This window comes from Meles meles, chromosome 2, assembly GCF_922984935.1.
Source record: "Meles meles chromosome 2, mMelMel3.1 paternal haplotype, whole genome shotgun sequence".
Lineage (NCBI taxonomy): Eukaryota > Metazoa > Chordata > Mammalia > Carnivora > Mustelidae > Meles > Meles meles.
Window position 1 is genome coordinate 93,805,567 of NC_060067.1, and position 27,988 is coordinate 93,833,554.

The following is a 27,988-nucleotide window of genomic DNA, read 5'->3' on the forward strand; positions in this document are numbered from 1 at the left end:
AAAAATTTTAGAGCAGAGCAGAAGCAGTAACTTCCCTGACATTGGCCATACCATTACTTTTCTAGATATGTCCCTGAAGCAAAGGAAACAAAAGCAAAAATAAACTATGGGGCTACAGAAACAAAACAAAAACAAAAACAAAAACAAAAAATCTACTTCTGCACAGCAAAGGAATCAATCAATAAAATTAAAAAGCAATCTACAGAATGGGAGAAGTATTTGTAAATGACATACTTAATAAAGGGCTAATATCCAGTATATATAAAGAACTGATACAACTCAAACCCAAAGAACAAATAAATCAAATAAAAATGGTGTGGAAGACATGAACAGACATTTCTCCAAAGACATCCAGATGGCCAACTGACACATGGAATAATGCTCAACATCACTTATCATCAGAGAGATGCAAATAAAAACTATAATAAAATATCACCTCACATTTCTCAGAATGGCTAAAATCAATAACAGAAGAAACATCATGTGTTAGATGGAATGTAGAAAAAGGGGAACCCTTGGGTACTGTTGGTGGGAATGCAAACTGGCAAAGCCACTGTGGAGAAGAGTATGTGGGTCCTCAAAAAAGTTAAAAATAGAATTACTCTATAGAAATCGCACTAGTGTATTTTGTAAAAAGAAAAAATACCTATTTAAAGGGATATATGCACCCCCATGTTTATAGCAGCATTATTTACAATAGCTAAGATATGGAAGCAGCCCAAGTGTGCATCGATTAATGAATGGATAAAGGAGATTGATTATATATAGATGTATAATGGAATTTATATATATATATATATATACATATATATATATATATAATATGATGGACTATTATTCATATATATAATGGAATATTATTCATCTATTAAAAAGAGTGCAGTCCTGACATTTGCAATGACAAGAATGGTGCTAGAAATTACAATGCTAATGAAATCAGTCAGAGAAAGACAAATACCATGATTTCTCTCCTGTGAAATTTAAGAAACAAAACAATGAGCAAAGGGAGAAAAAAGAGAGAGACAAACAAAGAAACAGACTCTTAACTATAGAGAACAAATGATGGTTACCAGAGAAGAGGTATGTTGGAATGTAAGTTAAATAGGTAATGGGGATTCAAGAGTGTATTTCTCATGACTGGCACTGGATGATGTATGGAATTGTTGAATCACAATATCATACATCTGAAACTAATATAACACTGTATGTTAACTAACTGAAATTAAAATAGAAACTTTAAAAAGACCTTCATAACCTGTACTATCATCTTACAAGAAATGTTAAAGGTATTTCTTTAAGCTGAATTGATAGGGTGCTAATATGTAGCCAGGAAAGAGGAAAGTATTAATATCACTGGAGAGGTAAATATATAGTGTGTGTGTGTGTGTGTGTGTGTGTGTGTGTGTGTGTGTGTGTAGTAGGAAATATATAATATATAGTAAATATATAGTAAAAGTAGTAAAAATTGGGGCACCTGGGTGGCTCAGTGGGTTAAAGCCTCTGCCTTCTGCTCAGGTCATGATCCCAGGGTCCTGGAATCGAGCCCCACATTGGGCTCTCTGCTCAGCAGGGATGCTTCCTCCTCTCTCTCTGCCTGCCTCTCTGCCTACTTGTGATCTCTGTCTGTCAAATAAATAAATAAAATCTTTAAAAAAGTAGTAAAACAGGATTATCAAATGTTTAGGTAGTAATCACTTATAAGGTTAGTTGGAGGTTAAAACACAAAAGTAGTAAGTATACCTACAAATACAATAATTTGTTAAAATATACAGAAGATAAAAAGATGGAAATTGTGACATTAAAAATAAAAAAAATATAATGAGAGTACCTAAAAACATAGAACTTTAGAATGTATTCAGTTCTAAGTTGTTATCAACCTAAAAATGAACTGTTTAAATACATGTTGTCTTATGTTACCTTTATGGTAATCATAGAGCAAAAACCTACATTAGATACTCAAAAGATAAGGAGAAAAGAAATATACTGCTACAGAAAATAAACAAATTAGAAGAAACAGGGACAAGAAGAAAACAGGGAAATGAAAGAGTCAGAAAACAAATACCACATATCTATCAATAATTAATTGTAAATGAACTAAAGTCTCCAATCAAAAGATTAAAAAGAACCTGAATGTATATAAAAAATAAACCATCCATAAGCTACCTACAAAGAATCACTTCAGATATAAGTACACACAGAGTGAAACTGAACATAAAGAACAGGTATTCCATGCAAATGGAAAGCAAAGAAAAGTGAAGGGTAGTTGTATTTAAGGCAGACAAATTATACTTTAAGACAAAAATTATAGTAGACAAAGAAGGTCATTACATAATGATAATGGGTGTATCCAACAAAGGATAGATTATTTGTAGATATTTGTGCATCCAACATAGAAGTATTTAAATATATGAAGTGAATATTAACACATTTAAATGGAGAAATAGTAATACAATACAGTAATACAATAATAGATTTTTCTACTCCACTTTCTGTCAATGGAAAGATTATCCAGACAGAAAATAAATAGGAAAACATTAGACAGAAACAACACATTAGACTAGATAGAGTTTATATATAAGGGTCTATCTAAAAGCAACAGAAAATACATTTTTCTCATAAGCACATGTCACATTATCCAGTATAGATTGTATTGTGAGACATAAGTCTTAAGTTTTTATTTTAATTCTAGTTAGTTAAGATATAGTATAATATTAGTTTCAGGTGTATAACATAGTGATTCAACTATTCCATACAACCCACTGTGCTCATCATGACAAGTACACTCCTTAATCCCCATCACTTATTTAACCCAATTCCCCTACCCTGTCCCATTTGGTAACTATCAGTTTGTTCTCTGTAATTAAGATCTGTTTGATGTGTCTCTCTATTTACTCTTTGTTCATTTGTTTTGTTTCTTAAATTCCACATATGAGTGAACTCATACAGTATTTGTCTTTTTCTGACTGACTTACTTCTCTTAACATTATAATCACTAGCTCCATTCATGTTGTTACAACTATAAAACAAGTCTTACTAAATTTAAAAAGTTTCAAATATTAACCATTATTTCCCAGCAAAATATGAAACCAGACATGAATTACAATAAGAAAATGGGAAAATTCACATATATGTGGACAAGATGCTAGTGAACAATTAATGGATCAAAGGAAAAATTTAAAAAGACAATTAAAAACTAAACTGAGATGGTGAAAATACAAACATAACATATCAAAAACATTGAATACAGCAAAGAGTTTTAAGAAAGAACTTCATAGCAATAAATTTTTTATCTATAAGTTAAAAAGAACTTAAAAAAATAACTTGACAACTCAAGGAAAAGAAGAAAGGAAACCCAGTTAGTAGAACAAAGGAAATAATACAGATCAGAGAAGAAGTAAATGAAATAGAAACAACAACAACAACAAAAAATAGAAAAAAATTAAATGGAACAGCTATTCTTCACAAACATTTAGCTAGATTCACAAAGAAAAAGAGGACTCAAATAAAATCAGACATGAAAGAAGAAATGTTACAACTGATACCACCATAATACAAGGGATTATAAGAGACATCAATAAATTAGACAATCTAAAAGAATTGGATAAATTCCCAGAAACAATCAAACTTCCAATATAGAATAGCATAGAGATAGAAATCTCAATAGACCAATTACTAGTAAAGAGATTGAATTAGTAATCAGAAATCTCCCAATTAAAAAAAGCTCAGAATCAGATGGCTTCACTGGCAAATTTTACCAAACATATACGGAAAAATTAACAGCAATTCTTAAACTCCTCCAAAAAATTGAAGAGAACACTTACAAACTCACTATATGAGGCAAGAATTACTCTGTTATCAAAACCAGATAAGGACACTACAGGAAAATAAATTTGGAGGCCACAATTATTGATGAGTATACATGCAAAAATTCTCAACAAGACATAACAAACTGAATTTAACAATACATTAAAAATTATACCCAAAGTTTATACAAATCAAGTAGGATTTATTATAGGAATGTAAGAATGGTTCAAAAATCTACAGATTAATTAATCAAAAACAAAATAGAGGATTAAAAAAATCAGGTGGTCACCTCAGTAGGTGCAGGAAAAGCATTTGAGAAAATTCAATTACCTTTCCTGATGAAAACTCTGAGTAAAGTGCTTATGAGGAACCTATATCAACAGAGTAAATACTATAAATGAAAAGCCCACAGGTGACATCATACTCAGTCATGAAAAGCTTAAAGCTTTCCTCTAAAATAAATAAAATAAACATACACACTCTCACTACTTTTATTCATATAGTATTAGAAGTTCTAGGCAGAGAAAACAGGCAATTAGAAATAAAAGGCATACCAATAGAAAGATGCAAAACTGTTAGTATTTGTAGATAACACTATATATAAAATTACATGTTTCATATATATGAATATTTTATATATGCTTATATATATATTCTAAAAACTTCACAAAAATATACAGTTAGGACTAATAATTTCAGTAAAGTTGCAGGATACAAAATTAATATACAAAAGTCATTTGTGTTTTATACATTAATAATAAAGTATCAGAAAGAGAAATTTTAAAAACCTATCTGCAATTGCATCAAAAAGAATGAAACTAGAAATAAATTTAACAAGGAGGTGAAATACCTTTACGCTAACAACTATAAGATATTAGTAAAAGAAATTGAAGATTACATAAATAAATAGAAGGATATTCTATGCTCATGGATTGTAAGAATTAATATCATTAAAATGCCCATATTACCCAAGCAATGTACAAATTCTAATGGAATTTTTTCACAGACATACAACAAACATTTCTAAACTTTGTATGGAACCACAAAAGACACTGAATAGCCAAAGCATTCTTGAGAAATAGGAACAAAACTGGAGGCACTAATGGCCTCTGATTTCAAACTACATTTCAAAGCTATACTAACCAAGACATTGTGCTATTAGCATAAAAATAGACACATATATTAACGGGACAGAATAGAGAGCCTAGAAATAAACCCACATATATACTGTTGATGATGACAAAGGAGCCAAAAATGCACATGGAAAAGACAGTCATTTCAATGAAAGATGTTAGGAAAACTGGACAACTACTTGGAAAAGAATGAAACTAGATTATTTTACATCATGTGAAAAAACATCACTCAAAATAAATACTTGAAAGCAAAATCTTAAACCATATTACTCCTTAAAAAAACAAAACAAAACAAAAAAACAGGGGCGCCTGGGTGGCTCAGTGGGTTAAGCCGCTGCCTTTGGCTCAGGTCATGATCTCAGGGTCCTAGGATCGAGTCCCACATCGGGCTCTCTGCTCAGCAGGGAGCCTGCTTCCCTCTCTCTCTCTCTGCCTGCCTCTCTGTCTACTTGTGATCTTTCTCTGTCAAATAAATAAATAAAATCTTTAAAAAAAAAAACAGGTGGTAAGCACTTTGACATGAGTTCTGAGATGATCTTTGAATTTGACACCAAGAGCAAAGGCAATAAAGTCAGTATCATCTGAAACTAATATAATGCTATATTTTATAGATATATCTCAGTAAAATCCATTCTCTGACTTGTTAGTTACATGTTAAATACTCTATTTCCCTTGAATAGGGCTTTAAAGTCATAGATTTTATATTTAAGATTTGGAAGCTGGAAAAATACAGGCATACCTCATTTTATTGCATGTCATCTTATTGCACATCACATATTTTTAAAATTTTTTTAACAAAATAAATGTTTGTAGCAACCTTGCATTATGCAAGTCAATTAACATTTTCCCAACATTTGTTCACTTTGTGGTGTTTTTTTTTTTGTATCACATTTTGGTATTTTTATAATTTAGATTTTTTTCATTGTCATTATATTTGATATGGTAATCTGTGAGTTTTTTTTTTAATATTTGAGAGAGAGAGAGAGAGAGAGAGCAAGTGAGTATGAACTGGGGGAGGGGTGGGGGAAAGAGAAAGAGATAATCTTCAAGCAGAATCCCCACTGAACACAGAGCCTGACATGGGACTGATCCCATAAATCTGAGATCATGACCTGAGCCACTAGAAGGAGATGCCATCTAGGACATTCATAACCAGAGAGGAGAATCAATGCCAGGCTTTCAAGCTTCAAAGTACAGTCTGTATCTCTTATAAGGGGCTAATGCAGCTTGCAGCTTTATGTTGAAACCAATACTCATTTACCATTCCAACAATCCTAGGGCCTTTAAGAATTGTGCTGTATCTACTCTGTCTGGACGACAGCACATCTGTCTGTAACACTGAGTCACTTTACTGTGATATTTGCTTTATTGCAGTGGTCTGGAATAAAACCCAGAATATCTCCAAGGTATTCCTGTATACATTTATATGAAGATATGAAGATATAAACTAGGCAGGTAAGTCAAGGATGGAGATATAAATGGGAAATTATCAGAAGTTAGATTCTATATCTATTTCAAAATTTGTCTTCATGACATAATTTTGAAGGTAATATTACAAAATAATGTTTAAGTAAGAAAGATAGAGTTTTGGCAAGAATTTATGGAAGATGGTGCCTGTTATGACAAGGAGATAGAAGAGAAGAACAGAATTCTAGGAACAGAAAATCGATCACTTTCTGGAAAGTAGGATGTGCGGAGAAGTGAATCTGAAGCGATGGGAAGATAGACTGCAGAGGGAGGGGCTGGCTTTGGCCAGTGAGAGAGCAGCAGAGCTCTTAGAAGTTGACTCCATTGAAGGTTGTTACTTCAGAGGCTAACTTGGGAGTGAAGACCTTGTGGGGACAATGTGGTCTCAGGACCCATGGGGTCACAGAAAGACTGGGGTGTCTTAGTGTGGCAGAGCTCCCAGGTATCAGAGTGGGGAAGTTGACTACAGAGAGGGAGCTGAGGAGTGAGCTCTCAGCTTGGGGTTACCTTAAACTCTGATCCAAAGCATAGTCAGACCACTGTTCTTTGAGCAGGGACCACATGAGTGGAAGATCCAGAGTGATCCCCTCCTTCCTTCTCTGGGAGGAGTTGCAGAAGAGCACACAGCAGGGATCTGCTGGGTGGAGACTCCAAAAGGGGCCATGTACCCAAGATAGAAATGTTTGGTTACAAGCCAGGTGAGCACAGAATGCTGCCGAAGACCAGAGAGATGGGAGGGATTGACTGCTTTTCTCTGAGGACGCACTGAGGAGAAGGGCCTTGAACTCTCATCTCCTACAGGACAAAGATTGGGAGGCTGTCATCCTCCTTCTCATCCTCCAAAACTGTACGGAAAGTGTTCAGGGAACAAAAGCTCCCAAGAGTGAACCTGAGCAGACTACTAGCCTGGCCCTGGCAAGGGCATTGTAATTCCACCTCATGCAAAGACATTTGAGAATCACTGCAAGAGGCTCCTCCCCCAGAAGAACAAGAACAACCTGCCAAGACCAAGTTTACTGATCAATGAGACCTGCAGAACTCCAGAGCTAGGGGAAAGCAACACATAGAATTCATGGCTTTTCCCCTATGATCCTTTAGTCTTTCAAAGTTAAATTTTTTTAATTTTACTTTTTTCTTACTCTATTTTTTTAACTTTTCCTCTTTCCTATTTTAATGTTTTTAAACCATTTTATTAATATCTTTTAAAAAAACTTAAAAGTTTCATTGTTATAGTCATATTTTATCCCTTCATTGTATTTAACCTTATTTTTAGTATACATATTGTTTTTTTCTTTAAAATCTTGGGATACAATTTCTTCTAATAGATCAAAAAAAAAAACCCTAAATCTAGTGTATGACTTTGTTCTAGTCTCCAGCCTGATCATTCTCTCCTCTTTTTTTTTCTTTTTCCAACCAACTTCTTATCAATTCCTTTTCTAGAATTTTTTATTAATTCATATTTACAGTCATATTCCATCCCTTCATTCTGTTTACCCTTATTTTTGTGTGTATGTGTATATATCTTTCTTTCTTTTTTTAAAATTTTGGGAGGTAGTTTCTTCTAAGAGACCAGAATACACCAAAATCAAGTGGGTGGCTCTGTTCTATACAACAGTTATATATATTATATAATTTTTTAAAATTTTATCTCCCTTTCTTCTCCCCCTGGTTTCGGGTCTCTTCTTATTTGGTTAATGTATATTTTTCTGGAGTCTTTGCCACCCTTTTAGTATTTTGTTCTCTCATTCACCTATTCTTATCTGGATAAAATGACAAGGCAGAAAACTCACCACAAAAAAAAAAAAAAAAAAAAAAAAGAACAAGAGGCAGTACCATTGGCTTGGGACATAATCAATATGGACATTAATATTATGTCAGAACTAGAGTTCAGAATGACAATTATCAAGGTGCTAGCTGGGCTTGAAAAAAACATGGAAGATATTAGAAAATCTTATTCTGGAGAAATGAAATCCCTTTCTGGAGAAATAAAAGAACCAAAATCTAACCAAGTTGAAATTTTAAAAAAAGTTATTAATGAGGTTCAATGAAAAAATGGAGGCTCTTATTGCTAGGATAAATGAGGCAGAAGAGAGAATTGGTGATATAGAAGACCAAATGATGGAGAATAAAGAAGCTGAGCAAAATAAATGGAAGGAAAACTTCCAAACTCATTTTATGAGGCCAGCATCACCTTGAACCCAAAACAAGACAAAGACCCCATCCAAAAGGAGAATTACAGACCAATATCCTTGATGAACATGGATGCAAGAATACTCACCAAAATACTAGCCAATAGGTATAGTAAAAGGATTATTCACTACGACCAAGTGGAATTTATTTCCAGGGCTGAAAGTTTGGTCCAATATCTGCAAATCAACGTGATACAATTCATTAATAAATGAAAGAACAGGAAGCATATGATACTCTCAATAGATGCTGAAAAAGCATTTGGCAAAGTACAGCATCCTTTCTTGATCAAAACTCTTCACAGTGTTGGGGCGCCTGGGTGGCTCAGTGGGTTAAGCTGCTGCCTTCGGCTCAGGTCATGATCTCAGGGTCCTGGGATCGAGTCCCGCATCAGGCTCTCCGCTCAGCGGGGAGCCTGCTTCCCTCTCTCTCTCTCTGCCTGCCTCTCTGTCTACTTGTGATCTCTCTCTGTCAAATAAATAAATAAAATCTTTAAAAAAAAAAACTCTTCACAGTGTAGAGATTAAGGGTACATATCTCAATACCATCAAAGCGATCTATGACAAACCCACTGCAAATACCATTCTCAATGGGGAAAAACTGAAAGCTTTTCTGCTAAGGTCAGAAACACAGCAGGGATGTCCGTTATCACCACTGCTATTCACCATAGTACTAGGAGTCCTAGTCTCAGCAATCAGACAACAAAAATAAAATAAAGGCATCCAAATCAATAAAGAAGAAGTCAAACTCTCACTCTTTGCAGATGATATGATACTTTATGTGGAAAACCCAAAGACTCCACTCCAAAACTGCTAGGACTCATACAGGAATTCAGTAGTGTCAGGATATGTATTCAATGTACAGAAATCAGTTGCATTTCTATACAGCAACATCAAGACAGAAGATAAATTAAGGAGGTGATCCCATTTACAATTACACCCAAAACCATAAGATACCTAGGAATAAACCTAACCAAAAAGGCAAACTATCTGTACTCAGAAAATTATAAAGTACATATGATAGAAATTGAAGAGACTCAAAGAAATGGAAAAATGTTCCATGCTCATGGATTGGGAGAACAAATATTGTGAAAATATCTATGCTACCTAAAGTAATTCACACATTTAATGCCATCCCTATCAAAATCCCATCCATTTTTTTAAAGAAATGGAACAAATAATCCCAAAATTTATATGGAACCAGAAAAGACCCTGAGGAGCCAGAGGAATGTTGAAAAAGAACACCAAATTGGTGGCATCACAATTCCAGACTTCAACCTCTGTTACAAAGCTGCATTCAAGAGAGTGTGTTACTGGCACAAAAACAGACACATATATCAATGGAACAGAACAGAGAAACCAGAAATGGACCCTCAACTCTAGGGTCAACTAATCTTCAACAAAGCAATAAAGAATGTCCAATGGAAAAAAAGACAGTCTCTTTAACAAATGGTGTTGGGAAAATTGGACAACCACATGCAGAAGAATGAAACTGGACCATTTCCTTACACCACACACAAAAATAGACTCAAAAACGGATGAAAGACCTCAATGTGAGACAGGAATCCACTGAAATCCTTGAGGATAACACAGGCAGCAACCTCTTTGAACTCAGCCACAGCAACTTCTTCTTAGAAATATCGCCAAAGGCAAGGGAAGCAAGGGCAAAAATGAACTCTTGGGACTTCATCAAGATTAAAAGCTTTCTCACAGCAAAGGAAACAGTAAGCAAAACCAAAGGACAATTAACAGAATGGGAGAAGATATTTGCAAATGACATATCAGATAAAGGGTTAGTACCCAAAAATCTATAAAGAACTTATAAAACTCAACACCCAAAGAACAAATAATCCAATCAAGAAATGGAAAGAAGACATGAACAGACATTTCTGCAAAGAAGACATCCAGATGGCCAACAGACACATGAAAAAGTGCTCCACATCACTCAGCATCATGGATATACAAATCAAAACCACAATGAGCTACCACACAGCAATCAGAATGGCTAAAATTAACAAGTAGGAAATGACAGGTGTTGGTGAGGATGCAGAGAGAGGGGAACCTTCTTACACTGTTGGTGGGAATGCAAGCTGGTGCAGCCAATCTAGAGAACAGCATGGAGGTTCCTCAAAAAGTTGAAAATAGAGCTACCCAATGACCCAGCAATTGCACTACTGGGTATTTACCCTAATGATGCAAATGTAGTAATCCAAAGGGGCATGTGTACCCAAATGTTTATAGCAGCAATGTCCACAATAGCCAAACTATGGAAAGAACCTAGATGTCCATCAACAGATCAATGGATAAAGAAGATGTGGTATATATACACAATGGAATACTATGCAGCCATCAAAAGAAATGAAATCTTGCCATTTGCAAAGATGTGGCTGGAACTGGAGGGCATTATGCTGAGCAAAATAGTCAATCAGAGAAAGACAATTATCATATGATCTCTCTGATAGGAGGAATTTGAGAGGCAGGGTTGGGGGGCTTGGGGGCTAGGGAAGGAAAAAATGAGATAAGATGGTATCAGGAGGGAGACAAACCATAAGAGACTCTTAATCTCATGAAACAAACTGAGGGTTTCTGGGGAGTGGGGGGTTGGGTTAGGGTGGCTGGGTTATGGACATTGGGGTAAGGTATGTGCTATGGTGAGTATTGTGAAATGTGTAAGCCTGATGATTCACAGACCTGTATCCTTGGGGCAAATAATACCTTATATGTTAAGAAAATAATAAGCAAACAAACAATAAATAAATAATAGGAAAGCTGTTACGAATTTTGAAAAATTTGTAAAAGTCTTGCAGCATATAAATGTAAATTAAAAATTTGAATTCCAATGTCTGTCTTTAAAACCTATTCTTTTTCCATTGCTTTGAGTGGCAGTTGGAGGTTGTGGCTGGATGTAATTCCTACGGAATCATCAAAACTAATGAATAATAGATGAAAACTAACTGAAAGCCATGATACAGTTATTTAAATTTGTGGAGTGGTTTCAATATGGTTAGAATATACAGACATTAGGAATAAACCTAACCAAAGAAGTGAAATATCTGTACCTGAGCAACTATAGAACACTCATGAAAGAAATTGAAGAAGACACAAAAAGATGGAAAAGTATTCCATTTTCACGGATCAGAAGAATAAATGTTGTTAAAATGTCTTTCTTGCCGAGAGCAATCTATACTTTCAATACCATCCTGATCAAAATTCCACCGACATTTTCCAAAGTGCTAGAACAAACAATCCTAAAATTTGTATGGAACCAGAAAAGACCCCAAATTATTAAGGAAAGGTTGAAAAAGAAAAACAAAACTGGGGCATCACGTTGCCTGATTTCAAGCTTTACAACAAAGCTGTGATCACCAGGACAGCATAGTACTGGCACAAAAACAGACACATAGACCAGTGGAACAGAGCAAAGAGCCCAGGTATGGACCCTCAATTCTATGGTCAAATAATCTTCGACAAAGCAGGAGAAAGTACCCAGTGGAAAAAAGACAGTCTCTTCAGTAAATCGTGCTAGGAAAATTGGACACGTATGCATAGAAGAATGAAAGTCGACCATTCTCTTACACCATCCACAAAGATAAACTCAAAATGGATAAAAGACCTCAACACAAGACAGGAATATGTCAAAATCCTAGAGGAGAACATACATAGTAACCTTTTCTACATTGGAAACAGCAACTTCTTTCAAGTTATGTCTCCAAAGGCAAAGGAAACAAAAGCGAAAATGAACTTTTGGGACTTCATCAAGATGAAAAGTTTCTGCACAGCTAAGGAAACAGTCCCACAGAATGGGATAAGATATTCACAAATGACACTAGAGACAAAGGGCTGATGTCCAAGATTATAAAGAACTCCTCAAACTCAACACACACAAAAGAGATAATCATGTCAAAAAATGGGCAGAAGACTTGAACAATTGCTTCTCCAAAGAAGACATATAAAATGGCTAACAGGCACATGAAAAAATGTCCATCATCATTAGCTATCAGGGAGATTCAAACTAAAACCACTTGAGATACCACCTTACACCTGTTAGGATGGCCAAAACTAACAAGACAGGAAACAACAAATGTTGGAGAGGATGTGGAGAAAGGGGAGTCCTCTTACACTGATGGTGGGAATGCAAGTTGGTGCAGCCACTTTGGGAAACAGTGTGGAGAGTCCTCCAAAAATTAAAAAATAGAGCTACCTTATGACCCTGCAACTGCACTACTGAGTATTTACCACAAAGATACAGATGTAGTGAAAAGAGGGACTACAGTATCCCAATGTTCATAGTAGCAGTAGCCACGGTTGCCAAACTGTGGAAAGAACCAAGATGCCCTTCAACAGATGAATGGATAAAGAAGATATGGTCCATATGTACAACGGAGTATTACGCCTCCATCAGAAAGGATGAATACCCAACTTTTTATATCAACATGGATGGGACTAGAAGATATTATGCTAAGTGAAATAAGTCAAGCAGAGAAAGTCAATTATCATATGGTTTCACTTACTTGTGGGAGCGTAAGGAATAACATGGAGGACATTAGGAGAAGGAAAGAAAAAGTCAATTGGGGGAAACTGGAGGGGGAGAGAAACCATGATAGACTGTGGATTCTGAGAATCAACTTGAGGGTTTTAGAGGGGAGAGGAGTGGGAGGTTATGTAAGCCTGGTGGTGAGTATTAAGAAGGGCATGTATTGCATGGAGCACTGGGTGTGGTGCATAAACAATGAAGTTTGGAACACTGAGAAAATAAAATAAAAAATAAAATAAAAAGAATAGAGATATGTTGAAAGAAAAAAATCATTGCCAAGAGAACATTAAAGGGTAGATTATAATGACATACTGAGGACTTTTTTTCAGCTATGGAAAGTTTTATAATTATTTTCATCAGAAAAAAAAGACATCTATTTTATAAAGATCATAGGCATAAATTGGGAGGATTGGCCAGGTCTTAGAGTAGAAATACAAGTTTTTCCTATATTGGGAATACTGAGGATTACATTTAAAATGTGAATAAAAAATCAAATGTGTTTGTTAGATTTAACTTTATTCTCAGAATGAAAAAGAAGGGCAGTAATATTTTCTAGATTGAGACATAAGATTAATGGTGAGGAATTTAAGAGCAGTAAGAATGCAGTAAATACACAGGCAAGGAGTTAATTTAGAGGTAATTTAATGAAATCGGTTTGGTCATGTTGACTCACGATTATATATTTTACCCTTAGGAAGGCTGGAACTACCTTTTCAAGATAGCAATTAAGTATTTAATTCACTTAAATTAGTTAATTATATGGTAAAGAAAATACCTATTTCCAGAGTAAATATTGCTGTCCAATCTATCACTCGGGTTGATCTAAAATCCCAAGTTGGGGGCACCTGTGTGGTTTAGTGGGTTAAGCCTCTGCCTTTGGCTCAGGTCATGATCTCAGCATCCTGGGATGGAGCCCTGCATTGGGATCTCTGCTCAGCAGGGAACCTGCTTCCCACACCACCCCCCCGCCCCACCTGCTGTTCTGCCTACTTGTGATCTCTCTCTCTGTCAAATAAATAAATAAAATCTTTTTAAAAAAGAATGTTTAAAAAAAATTCCCACTTGGGCAAAACATTCTTCATTTCTTTCTGCAGTAGCCCTTGCCCCCTATAGCAATATAAGATAAAAAAGTTTTCTTCAGTCTGCAGTGGAAGGAGAATAGACTTCCACTTTAAGTCTAAGTCCACATTGGCTTGGAATTTTTACAATTTTCCAGTAGTTCTGTTTTTGCAATTTCATCAAGATTTTTTTTCTCTTTTTGATATGGAAAAAAGCTTTAACCTACTCTTGGTATTATTTATATTTCCATTATTCAAATACAAACATTTCATTGTGGGAGAACATAAAGCCACAGAAGTTGACTGTAATAATTCATTATACAGGAAAGCAGGAAAAAATACCTAATGGAAAAAGGACAGTCTCTTCAATAAATGGTGCTGGTAAAATTAGACAGCCACATGCAGAAGAATGAAAGTGGACCATTTTCTTATACTATACACAATAATAAACTCAAAGTGAATGAAAGACCTAATTCTGAAATAGGAATCCACCAAAATCCTAGAGGAGAACAAAGGCAGCAACCTCTTTTACCTCCACTGAAGCAACTTCTTGCTAGACACATCCCCAAAAGCATAGGAAACAAATGCAAAAATGAACTATTGGGACTTCATTAAGATAAAATGCTTCTGCACAGCAAAGGAAACAGTGAGCAAAACTAAAAAACAATCTATGGAATGGGAGAAGATATTTGAAAATGACATATCAGATAAAGAGTAGTATTCCAGATCTATAAAGTATTTATCAAACTCAACACTCAAAAAAACAAATAATCCAGTCAAAAATGGTCAGAAGACATGAACAGACATTTCTCCAAAGAAGACCTACAAATGAACAACAGACACATAAAAATATACTCAACACCACTTAGCATTATGGAAATACATATAAAAATCACAATGAGATACCACCTCATACCAGCCAAAATGGCTAAAATTAAAAAAGACATTACCCACCAATTGTTGGTGAGAATGCAGAGAAAAGGGGACCCTCTTATACTGTTGGTGAGAATGCAAGCTGGTGCAGCTACTCTGGAAAATAGTATGGAGGTCCCTCAAGAAGTTAAAAAAGAGCTACCTATGAACCAGAAATTGCATTACTAGGTATTTAACCCAAAGATACAGATGTAGTGAAGAGAAGGGGTATCCGCACACCAATGTTCATAGCAACAATGTCCACAATAGCCAAACTCTGGAAAGAGTTGAGATATCTATCAACAGATGAATGGATAAAGAAGGTATGGTTTATATATATACTCTCAGTATTTACTCAGATTCACCAATTACCATTTTGTTACTTCTTTAGCGTTCTGTTTTTCTCCCCATATGTACATATATGTGTGTGTATAAATATATACTTATATACACACACACGCGTGTGTGCAAGTGTGTGTATTTGTTGAACCATTTCACAGTTGTTGAAAATATGATGTCCCTTTACCTGAAAATATTTCAGTGTTTCCCCCCACAAAAGCATATTGCCCTACTGAAGAGTATTAAGTTATCAAAGTAACAAATTTAACATTGATACAATATAATAATCTATCAGCCATATTCAAACACACCAACTGTGTCAATGCTAATTAGCTAAATTCCTGAGGAATGTAGCTTAAACTTTTTACAGTCTAACCAAAGGTCTAAGCAAGAATGTCTTCTTTCCAGACCATTTCAAATGGATACCATCTCCGTTTTGGCATTTACCTTAAAATATAAGTGTTAAATCTCTCAGGACTATAGAACACATCTTGAATATTTGAGTTAATATGTGCATTTACTTTAAAGGAATTTTTGTTAGTTTACATAGCTTCTTTAGAAGTTTCATAGAGTTATAATTGTGATATATAACAACCTAAAACCTATAAAATACCAATGAAATCATTTAAACAAAACACAAATAGAATGTGTTCATGAATTGAAGATTAATATTGTTAAAGTGTCTGTATCAATATCCAAGCACTCTACAGATTCAATGCAGTTTCTATCAAAATTCCAGTACCATTTATAGAAAAAATATCTTTAAAATCATACAGAACCACAAAATACCATGAATAGCCAAATACATTGTGAGAAGAACAAAAATGGAGGCATCACACTTCCTGGTTTCAAAATATTATAAGTCTTCAGTAATCAAAACAGTATGGTAATGGCACAAAGACAGACACATCAAACAACAGAACAAAGTAGAGATTCCAGGAATGAGTCCATGCATATACAGTGCATTGATCTTCAACAAAGATATTGAGAATACGCAATGGGAAAAGTATAGTCACTTCAACAAATGGTTTTGGAAAAATTATCTCCACAAACAACTGGACCCTTTTCTTACACCATACACAAACTTCAATTCAAAATGAATTACAGACTTGAAAGTAAGAACTGAAACTTCATCAGAAAAAAAAACCAAAACAAAACAAAAAAAAACTTCCTGACACTGGTTTTAGCAATGATTTTTTGGATATGACACCAAAAGCACAGGCAATAAAACAAAAAATATACAAGAAGAACAAACTAAAAACTGTACAACAAAAGAATCAAATCAATAGAGTGAAAAGACAAAGTAAGAAATTGGGGAAAAATTTACAAACACTACATCTGCTAAGTGGTTAGTAACTAAAATATATAGGGAATTCTTATAACTCAATAATTTAAAAAATGCTTTAAAAATGGGGAGAGGACTTGATAGACATTTCTCTAAAGAAGACATACAAATAGCCAAAAGGTATATGAAAAATAGCTCAACATCACTAATCATCAGGGATAGGAAAATCAACAACACAGTGAGATTACCTCCCACATGTCAGGATGGCTGTTATCACAAAATTAAAAGACAAGTATTGGTGAGAATGTGGAAAAAAATGGAATGATTATACATTGTGGGTGGGAATGTAAAATGTTACAGTTGCTATGGAAAACAGTATGGTAGTTCCTTAAAATATGAAAGTAGAACTACTATATTATCTAATAATTTCACTTTTGGGTATATACCGAAAAAAATGAAATCTGGATCCTTAATAGATATTAGCTTCTATGCCATTGCAGCACTAATTATAATGGCAAAGATGTGTAAACAACCTAAATGTCCATCCACACTTGAACGGATAAGTAAACCATAGCATACATTTAAAATGGAATACTATTTAGCCTTAAAAAAGAAAGTCTATAATATATGACAAAATGGATTAACCAGGGGGTTATTATTCCAAGTGAAATAAATCAATCACAGAAACACAATTACTGCGTGTTTTCCCCTCTATGAGGTATCCAAAAACATCAAATTCATAGAGTCAAAGAGTAGAATGGTGTTGCTAGAGTCAGCAGTAGGCAGAAATGGGGAGTTATCAAACAATAGGCACAAAGTTTCAGTAAATCCAGATGAATAAACTCTAGAGATCTTTCCTACAACATTATATCTACAGTTAACAATAGATTATATATTTAAAATTTTGTTAAGAAAGTAGATTTCTGTTGTTATTTCTCTTAAAAATAAGTCTTTATAAAGAAGACAATTTTCACTCTCACTTTCTTGAATAATATTTTGTATTTGGCTTCTTGAATGTGACACTTTTCTCCAACCTTTCAAAAAACTTTTTTCATCTCTTTGTCTCTACCTTCATAGTATATTTTTTATGGCTCTTCCACACTGATTTTTAACCATGTGCTGAGAACTGTAGTCCCAACTCTATGAAACTCACACTCAAATACCAACTTCACACTTGGCATCTTTGCTTAAATGTATTTAAATATCTCTATTTAAAAAAAAAAATTTACTGAAGACAACAGAAGACTCGGAGAGATGATGTGAAATTAGGTTTTCTATATTTTTAAATTTTAATTATTTATTTTTGTTATTTTTAAATTTCTTATCACTTTGTATGCAATAAAAATCCAGAAAAATACTCTTAAAAACATGTATTTATAGTGTCATTTCATGAAAAATAATAATATAATTAAAGTTATATATATATATATGTTTCTTATCAAATACAATGAGAATGAAATCTATGAAAAGCTATTTCAATTAAAACATTTCATGTTACCCTTTGCACTGGCACAAGGACTGATTGTCTTCAGAGTGTGGCTACAATTTTGCTTCCTGTACTCTGGATTTGGAAAGAGTTGCACCCTACAAACTAGCCCCAGTTTTTGTGTCAGCTCATTTCCCCTTGAGTTTATCCAGTGGGAGGCAAGGGTGAGAAAGTTGAGGGAAAGAGAAGGGAAAAAGCTAGCATAGTTTGCCATTGATCTGTTTCCAGTGGTGCACATCATGAAAGCTGAAGTAGATTGGTCAAAATGGAGCTAACTAATCTTTATGACTTACATAACAAGAAGATTTTGTGGCTATTTTTGAATAGATATCTCTGTGTATGCAATCAGGAAAATTTTTACTTGCCATACCTAATTTCTAAATAATTAAATTCCCCATTGTAATTAGAACTTGCCTTCTTTGCTAGGCTGAACCCTAACATGAATGTCATTGCAGAAGTGTGATATGGGAGGTAAAGATAAAAATAATTTATAAAATGGATACAAGCTATGGGGATGATGGCAGAGTAGGAGGACATTTACCCCACATATACAACTAGGTAACACTCACATCACTTAAATATTCCAGAAAAAGACCTGAAGACTGGCAGAATAAACTCCACAACCTAAGGTAGAGAAGAGGCCACATTAGAGGAAGGTAGGAAAGGCAGAGACATGATTTGAGACCTAAAGGGATGGTGACCATCATTGAACAGCAGGGAGCTGGGAGCACAGTGAAGGGCAAAAAAGATGATCATGCCAGGAATTCTGCACCGGGAAGATGAATCCCAAGGATATTTGGTTTTGAAAGCTAGAAGGGCCAAATTTCAGAGGTTCTTACAAACAGCTGGATGTAAAACCTGGACTTTTTAAAATCAGCATGCTCCTATCTAGGGGAGCCCTGAGGGTATCAAGAAGCTGCGTCTCAGAACTTAACAAGGCAGTACCACAAGTAGCCTGAGTAGATACAGCATAGAACCAGCAGTTTGAAAAATTCCAGGGGCAGAAAGGAGGGAGAGTAGTTTCATTCATCACAGAATGTGTCCCCATGAAATAGGGATCTCATAAAGGTCCTCCAGAAACTAAGAATTTGGCAGATGCCTTTTGCCTACCCCATCCCCAGCATAAACACATGGTCACCTGTTGGAACCAGTGTGCTGCACCTACACCAACTACCCAGAGGCTTGCACCAAGACCCCTCTCACACTCACCCTATTCCCAGGGATCTACCCTTTCGAGTCACACCTATATGCCTCAATTTCAGTGCTGCAGGGCCCCTCCCCCAGAAGAATAATATAAACTTTGCCAACACTACATCTTCCTACCCACACATTTTGTGCAGACCCAGTTTTGTCAGGCTGCAGCTATAACAGCAGCTAGCACTGAGGAAGCATGAGGAAACATTGTTAAAATTATAGAACCTGCCCACATGCCCTTTGCAGATATGCTTAAGCTGGCAGGTTCTCACAAGTCAGGGGTGGTTCCAGGTCTCAATTAGCCAGCAGAACAGCGCATGCCTTGTTAAAACCCCCCAGACCTGCCAAAGGAAGCAACTCCAGACAACTGAACTGAAGGGAAAATAGCCAAAAATACAACAGGGCCCATGCACCATGAACAGGAGACATTCCCTGAAGCACAAGGTCATTGGGACCAAGGGATACTGTGCTGCAAGGCACTGTAAGACCTATTCTACACAAGACCATTACCTTCAACAGCAGAAGATGTAACTGACTTTTCTAACACACAGAAAGAGACACAAAGATTTAGGCAAAATGAGGAGAGAGAGGAATATATTCCAAATGAAAGAACAGACCAAACCACAGCAAGAGACTTCAGCGAAATGGATATAAGTAATATGCCTGATTGAGAATTCCAAGTAATGATCGTGAGGGTATTCATTGTGCTTGAAAAAAGAATGGAAGACATCAGTGAAAGCCTTAACAAAGAGATAAAAGATGAACACAATAAATGAAATTAAAAATACACTTGGGGAATAATTAGCAGGCTAGATGAAGCAGAGGAAAGAATGACCTGGAATACAGAGTAATAGAAAGTAACCATGCTGAACAAAAGAGAGGGAATATAATGCAAATTGAGAATGCACTTAGAGAAATCTGTGACTCCATCAAGCATAATATTTGCATTTTAGGGATCCTAGAAGAAGAGAAAAAAAATGGGTAGAAAGTTTATTTGAAGAAATAACAGCAGAACTTCCCTAATCTGGAGAATGAAACATATCTAGATCCAGGAGGCACAGAGATCCTCCAAAAAAATAAACCCAAAGAGTTCCAGACTAAGACACACTATAATTAAAATGGCAAAAAGTAGTGATAAAGAAAAATCCTAAAAGCAGCAACAGAAAATAAGACAGTTACATATAAACATAACCCTAGAAGGCCAGCAGCAGATTTTTCAGCAGAAACTTTACCAGCTGAAAGGGACTGGCATGAAATATTCAAAACACTCAAAGGGAAAAACTTATAACCAAAAATTTTTTATCCAGCAAGGCTATTATTCAGAATAGAAAGGAATAAAGAGTTTCTAATACAAACAAAAATTTAAAAAGTTCCTGATAATTAAACCAGCCCTACAAGAAATATTCAATCTCACATCTCACATTGTCTCACATTGAGGTCCTTCAATGTGAGAAAGGAATCCATCAAAATCCTTGAGGAGAATGCAGGCAGCAACCTCTTCGACCTCAGCCGCAGCAACATCTTCCTAGGAACAATGGCAAAGGCAAGGGAAGCAAGGGCAAAAATGAACTATTGGGATTTCATCAAGATCAAAAGCTTTTGCACAGCAAAGGAAACAGTTAACAAAACCAAAAGACAACTGACAGAATGGGAGAAGATATTTGCAAACAACATATCAGATAAAGGGCTAGTATCCAAAATCTATAAGGAACTTAGCAAACTCAACACCCAAAGAACAAACAATCCAATCAAGAAATGGGCAGAGGACATGAACAGACATTTCTGCAAAGAAGACATCCAGATGGCCAACAGACACATGAAAAAGTGCTCCACGTCACTCGGCATCAGGGAAATACAAATCAAAACCACAATGAGATATCACCTCACACCAGTCAGAATGGCTAAAATTAACAAGTCAGGAAATGACAGATGCTGGAGAGGATGTGGAGAAAGGGGAACCCTCCTCCACTGTTGGTGGGAATGCAAGCTGGTGCAACCACTCTGGAAAACAGCATGGAGGTTCCTCAAAATGTTGAAAATAGAACGACCCTATGACCCAGCAATTGCACTACTGGGTATTTACCCTAAAGATACAAACATAGTGATCCAAAGGGGCACGTGTACCCGAATGTTTATAGCAGCAATGTCTACAATAGCCAGACTATGGAAAGAACCTAGATGTCCATCAACAGATGAATGGATAAAGAAGATGTGGTATATATACACAATGGAATACTATGCAGCCATCAAAAGAAATGAAATCTTGCCATTTGCGACGACGTGGATGGAACTAGAGCGTATCATGCTTAGTGAAATAAGTCAATCGGAGAAAGACAACTGTCATATGATCTCCCTGATATGAGGACATGGAGAAGCAACATGGGGGGGTAGGGGGATAGGAGAAGAATAAATGAAACAAGATGGGATTGGGAGGGAGACAAACCATAAATGACTCTTAATCTCACAAAACAAACTGGGGGTTGCTGGGGGGAGGTGGGATTGGGATAGGGGGAGCGGGCTATGGACATTGGGGAGGGGAGGCGAACCATAAGAGACTATGGACTCTGAAAAACAACCTGAGGGTTTTGAAGGGTCAGGGGTGGGAGGTTGGGGGAACAGGTGGTGGGTAATGGGGAGGGCACGTTTTGCATGGAGCACTGGGTGTTGTGCAAAAAGAATGAATACTGTTACGCTGAAAAAATAAATAAAATGGAAAAAAAAATATTCAAAAGGACTCCTTTGAATGGAAAGAAAAGACCATAAAAGAGGGTAAGGAAGACAATATATCTGTAAAATCCAGTCAAGGGATTCACAGAATAAAAGTATATAAAATATGACACTATATACCTAAAACATGGATAGGGGGTAGTAAAGAATGGGTACAAACTTAAGTGACCATCAACTTAATATAGACTTCTGTATGCAGAAGATGTTACAAATAAGCCTAATGGTAACCACAGATAAAATACCAGTAATAGATAAGCAAAGAATAGATGAGAAAAGGATTCAAGTATATCACTAAAGAAAACCAACAAGCTGTGAAAGAAAAAGAGATGAAAGGATCAGAGAAAAACTATAGAAACACCCACAAAACAAATAAATACACATCTATCAAAAATTACTTAAAAACAATAATACAAATATACAAATATAAAAAATATATAAATTATATAATATATATTACATATACAAATAAATATATATAAATGAAAATTTAAAAAAATAAATACACATCTATCAATAATTACTTAAAATGAAAATGGACTAAATGCTCCAATCAAATGACATAGGATGATACAGTAGATAAACCCATGTATACACTGCCTACAAGGGACTCAATTTAGAGCTAAACACAACTGCAGATTGAAAACAAAGGGATGGAGAAGCATTTATCATGTGAACAGATATTTAAAGAAACCTGGTATAGCAATACTTATAATGGACAAAACAGACTTTAAAACAAAAGGCTGTAATAGGAAACAAAGAGGCACAATATATAATAATAAAAGGGATACTCCAACAAGAAGATATGACAATTATAAACACTTATGAACTCAATATGGGAACACCCACATACATAAAATAGTTAATAACAAGCATAAAGGAACTAATAAATACTTATACAATAATAGTAGGGGACTTTAAATACTCCATTTACACCAACAGGCAGATCATCCAAACAGAAAATCAACAAAGGAACGAACAAAGAAACAAAGAAAGTGTGTCTGGACACACTGGACCAGATGTATTTAATGCATATATTCAGAATATTCAACCCTAAGAGAGCAGAATACACATTCTTTTCAAGTACATATGGAACATTCTCCAGAATAGATGACATATTAGGTCACAAAACAAGTCTCAACAAATTTGAAAAGACTGAAATCATACCATGCTAGAAAAAGAACAACAAATGAAGTCCAAAAGAAGGAAATAATAAGGATTAGAGCAGAAATAAGTGATATAGAAATGGGGGAGGCAGTGAAATCAATGAAACTGGGAACTGGTTCTTTGGGGAAAAAAATCACAGAATTGAAAAACCTCTAAGCTAGATTTATCAAAAAAAAAAAAAAAGGGAAAAGCCTGAAACAAAATCACAAATGTGTGTGTAGAACTAACAACCAACACCATAGAAGTACAAACATATGTAACAGAATATTATGAAAAAAATATATAGAGAAATAGACAAATTTCTAGGAATATATAACCTATCAAAATTAAGCAGGAAGAAAGGAAATTTGAACACATCAATTACCAGCAAGGTCACTGAGTCTCTATCATGCTTAGTGAAATAAGTCAATTGGAGAAAGACAACTATCATATGATCTCCCTGATATGAGGACATGGAGAAGCAACATGGGGGGGTAGGGGGATAGGAGAAGAGTAAATGAAACAAGATGGGATTGGGAGGGAGACAAACCATAAATGACTCTTAATCTCACAAAACAAACTGGGGGTTGCTGGGGGGAGGTGGGATTGGGAGAGGGGGAGTGGGCTATGGACATTGGGGAGGAGAGGCAAACCATAAGAGACTATGTACTCTGAAAAACAACCTGAGGGTTTTGAAGGGTCAGGGGTGGGAGGTTGGGGGAACAGGTGGTGGGTAATGGGGAGGGCACGTTTTGCATGGAGCACTGGGTGTTGTGCAAAAAGAATGAATACTGTTACACTGAAAAAATAAATAAAATGAAAAAAAAAAAACTCCCAACAGACAAAAGTCCAGGACCAGATGGCATCGAAGGAGAATTCTACCAAACACTTAAAGAAGAGTTGATACCTTTTCTTCTTAAACTATTGCAAAAAGTAGAAGAGGAAGAAAAACTTTCAAATTGATTCTAGGAGGCCAACATTATCCTGATACCAAAACCATATAAAGACACCACCAAAAAAGAAAACTACAGGTCAATGTCTCTGATGAACATAGATGCAAAAATCTTCAACACAATACTTCAACAGTACATTAAAAAAAATCATTCACCAAGATCAAATGGGATTTATTCCCAAGATGCAAGAGTGATTCAACACTTGCAAATTAATCAATATGATACATTGCCTCAATAAAAGAAGCTTTAAAGCTATATAATCATTCCAGTAGACACAGAAGAAGACATTTGACATTGACATTTGACATCAGTAACTTATCTTAATCTCAGAGTTGTATATAAATCTTCAAAACATTTTTCACTTTATTTTGTTGCTGCACTTTATGAAAATTAATGCATCAGTAAAACTAGAATGACACTACTCTGTTAAAGGAGGAACAAGCTTTGAGCCTTTCTTTCACATGTTGATTTCAGTCCACCATTCAGTTTGGTGTTAAAATAACAAAATCATACGGTTTTTTTGTAATTTATGTGGACATGATTGCCTGCAAAAGTGGAAGTCTCAAGAGCAATCATTTAAGCTTGCATTGGTGGCCTCAAAATTGCAGCTGGGAAATTCCTTCACTTGGTAGTGTAACTCTTTTAGGGAATGAGGAATAAAAAGGATAGAGAGGCTTTAGCTTATTTACCATGAAACAGTCTTGCAGCAAGTCAGCCTTGCTGCCTTGACTGCTTCTGGTTCTTTCTTTACAATATATATTTGCTTAAAATTGTACTGGAGAGCTTAGGTGTGATATGCTATAGCAATTTTAACAGTTTATTCAATTGTAATAAAACATGTGATGGTTTACATCTTAAGAGAATTTGTTTAAAACACATGCAACATTACAAGAAACAACCTGATCCTTAAAAATAAATAATTTATTTTTGCTTAATAAATGTAACACTTCAAGTAAAAAAAAAATACAATACAATACTCATTCATGATAAAATCCCTCAACATAGTAGGTTTAGAGGGGAAAAACTCAACATAATAAAAACCTGATATGAAAAAAAAAAAGAAAAAAAAAAAAAGAAACACTGACCTAACCCACCCTAAAATAAAGTAAAAAAAAAAAAAAAACCTGATATGAAAAACCCATACTTAATGGGGGAACAACAGAGCTTTTCCTTTAAGGTCAGGAAGAAGACAAAAAGATGCACTCTCACCACTTCATTTCAGTATAGTACAGGAAGTCCCAGCTACAGCTATAAGACAACAAAAAGAAGTAAAAGGCATCCTAAATGGGAATGAAAAATTAAAACTTTCTCTGTTTGCAGATGAACTGATACTATATAAAGAAAAACTGAGAGATACCACCAAAAAACTACTAGAACTGGTAAATGAAGTCAGTAAATTCATAGGATATAAAAAAAATCAATGTATAGAAATCTATTTCTATGTACACTAATAATGATGCTGCAGAAAGATAAATTAAGAAAAACAATTTCATTTATAATTGCACCAAAAATAATAAAGTATCTAGGAATAAACTTAATGAAAGTCCTATATATGAAGAGGATTATTACTATAAAACACTGATGAAAGAAATTGAAGAAGACACAGAAAAAATGGGAAGACATTCTTTGCTTATAGATTGAAAGAACAAATATTGTTAAAATGTCTATACTCCAAAGCAATCTACACATTTAATGCAATCCCTATCAAAATACCAAAAGCATTTTTCAAACAATCAATCTAGAAGAAACAATCCAAAAATTTGTATGGAACCACAGAAGACCCAAATAGCCAAAGCAATCTGGAGGTATTACAGGTTCAGATTTCAATTTACATTACAAATCTGTAGTAGTCAAACAGTATGGTACTGGGACAAAAATAAACACATAAATCCAAAGGATAAAATAGAAACCTAGATATAAACCCACAATAATATGGTCAGTTAATCTTTTTATGAAGCAGGAAAGAATATCCAATGGAAAAAAGACAGTCTCTAACAAATGGTGTTGGGAAAACTGGAAAGCTACATGCAAAACAATGAAATTGGACCACTTTTTCACACCATACACAAAAATAAACTTGAGGTAGTTAAAAGACCTAAATGTGAGAGCTAAAATTATAAAATCCTAGAAGAGAACCAATAACTTCTTTGACATCAGCCATACAATTTCTTTCTAGGTAGGTCTCCTGATATTTTTCCAAACAAGTCCCCTATGACAATGGAATTAAAAGCAAAAATGAACAACTGAGAAAATATCAGAGTAAAAATCTTCTGCACAGCAACACACAGAAGAATGAAACTGGACCACCTTCTTATGCCATACACAAAAATAAATTCAAAATTGGTGAAAGACCTAATTGTAAGACAGGAAATCATCAAAATCCTAGAAGAGAAAACAGGCAGAAAACTCTTTGACCTTAGCCATAGCAGTTGCTTACTAGACATGTCCCTAATGCAAGGGAAAAGCAAAACCGAACTATTGGGACCCCATCAAGATAAAAATCTTCTGCACAGCAAAGGAAACATCAACAAAACTAAAAGGCAACCTACAGAATGGGAAAAGATATTTGCAAATGGAAATTGCAAATCCAAAATCTATTTTAAAAAAACTCCTCAAAATCAACACCCCAGAAATAAATAATCTAGTTAAGAAATGGGCAGAAGTTCGGCTCAGGTCATGATCCCAGGGTCCTGGGATTGAGCCCCGCATCAGGCTCTCTGCTCGGCAGGGAGCCTGCTTCCTCCTCTCTCTCTCTGCCTGCCTCTCTGCCTACTTGTAATTTCTGTCTTTCAAATAAATAAATAAAATCTTAAAAAAAAAAAAAAAGAAATGGGCAGAAGACATGAACAGACGTTTCTCCAAGGAAGACGTACAAATCACTAACAGACAAATGAAAGATGCTCAACACCACTCCTTATGAGGGAAATAAAAATCAAAACCACAATGAGTTATCACCTCACGCCAGTCAGAATGGCTAAAATTAACAGCCTAGGAAACAAAATATGCTGGCAGGGCTGTGGAGAAAAGGGCACCCTCTTGCACTGCTGGTGGGAATGCAAACTGGTGAAGACAATATGGAAAACAATATGGAATTTCCTCAAAAAGTTAAAAATAGAACTACACTATGACCAGCAATTGCACTACCAGGTATTTACTGAAAGAATACAAAAATACTGATTGAAAGGGATACCTGAACTCTAATGTTTATAGCAGCATTATCAACAATAGCTAAATTATGGAAAGAACACAAATGTCCCTCAACTGATGAATGCATAAACATGTGGTATATATACACAATGGAATATTACCCAGTCATCAAAAAAGGTGAAATCTTGCCTTTTGCAACAATCTGGAAGGAACTAGAGTGTATTATGCTAAGTGAAATAAGTCAGTCAGAGAAAGGAAAATACCACATGATTTCACTCATGTGGAATCTAAGAAACAAAATAGATGAACTTTGAGGAAGAAAGGAAAAATAAAATAAGATAAAAATACAGAGGAAACCAAACCATAAGAGACTCTCAACTATAGAGAAAAAGCAGGGTTACTCTATAGAGGAGAGGTGCATCACAGATGGGCTAAATGGGTGATGGGTATTAAGGAGGGCACTTTTGGGATAAGCACTGGGTGTTGTATGTAAGTGATGAATTACTAAATTCTACCCCTGAATCTAATACTGCACTATATGATAACTAACTTGAACTTGAATTTATATTGAAAAAAAAATAAAAAGCATGCAAAACATGAAAAAATGTTTTTCTTAAAAA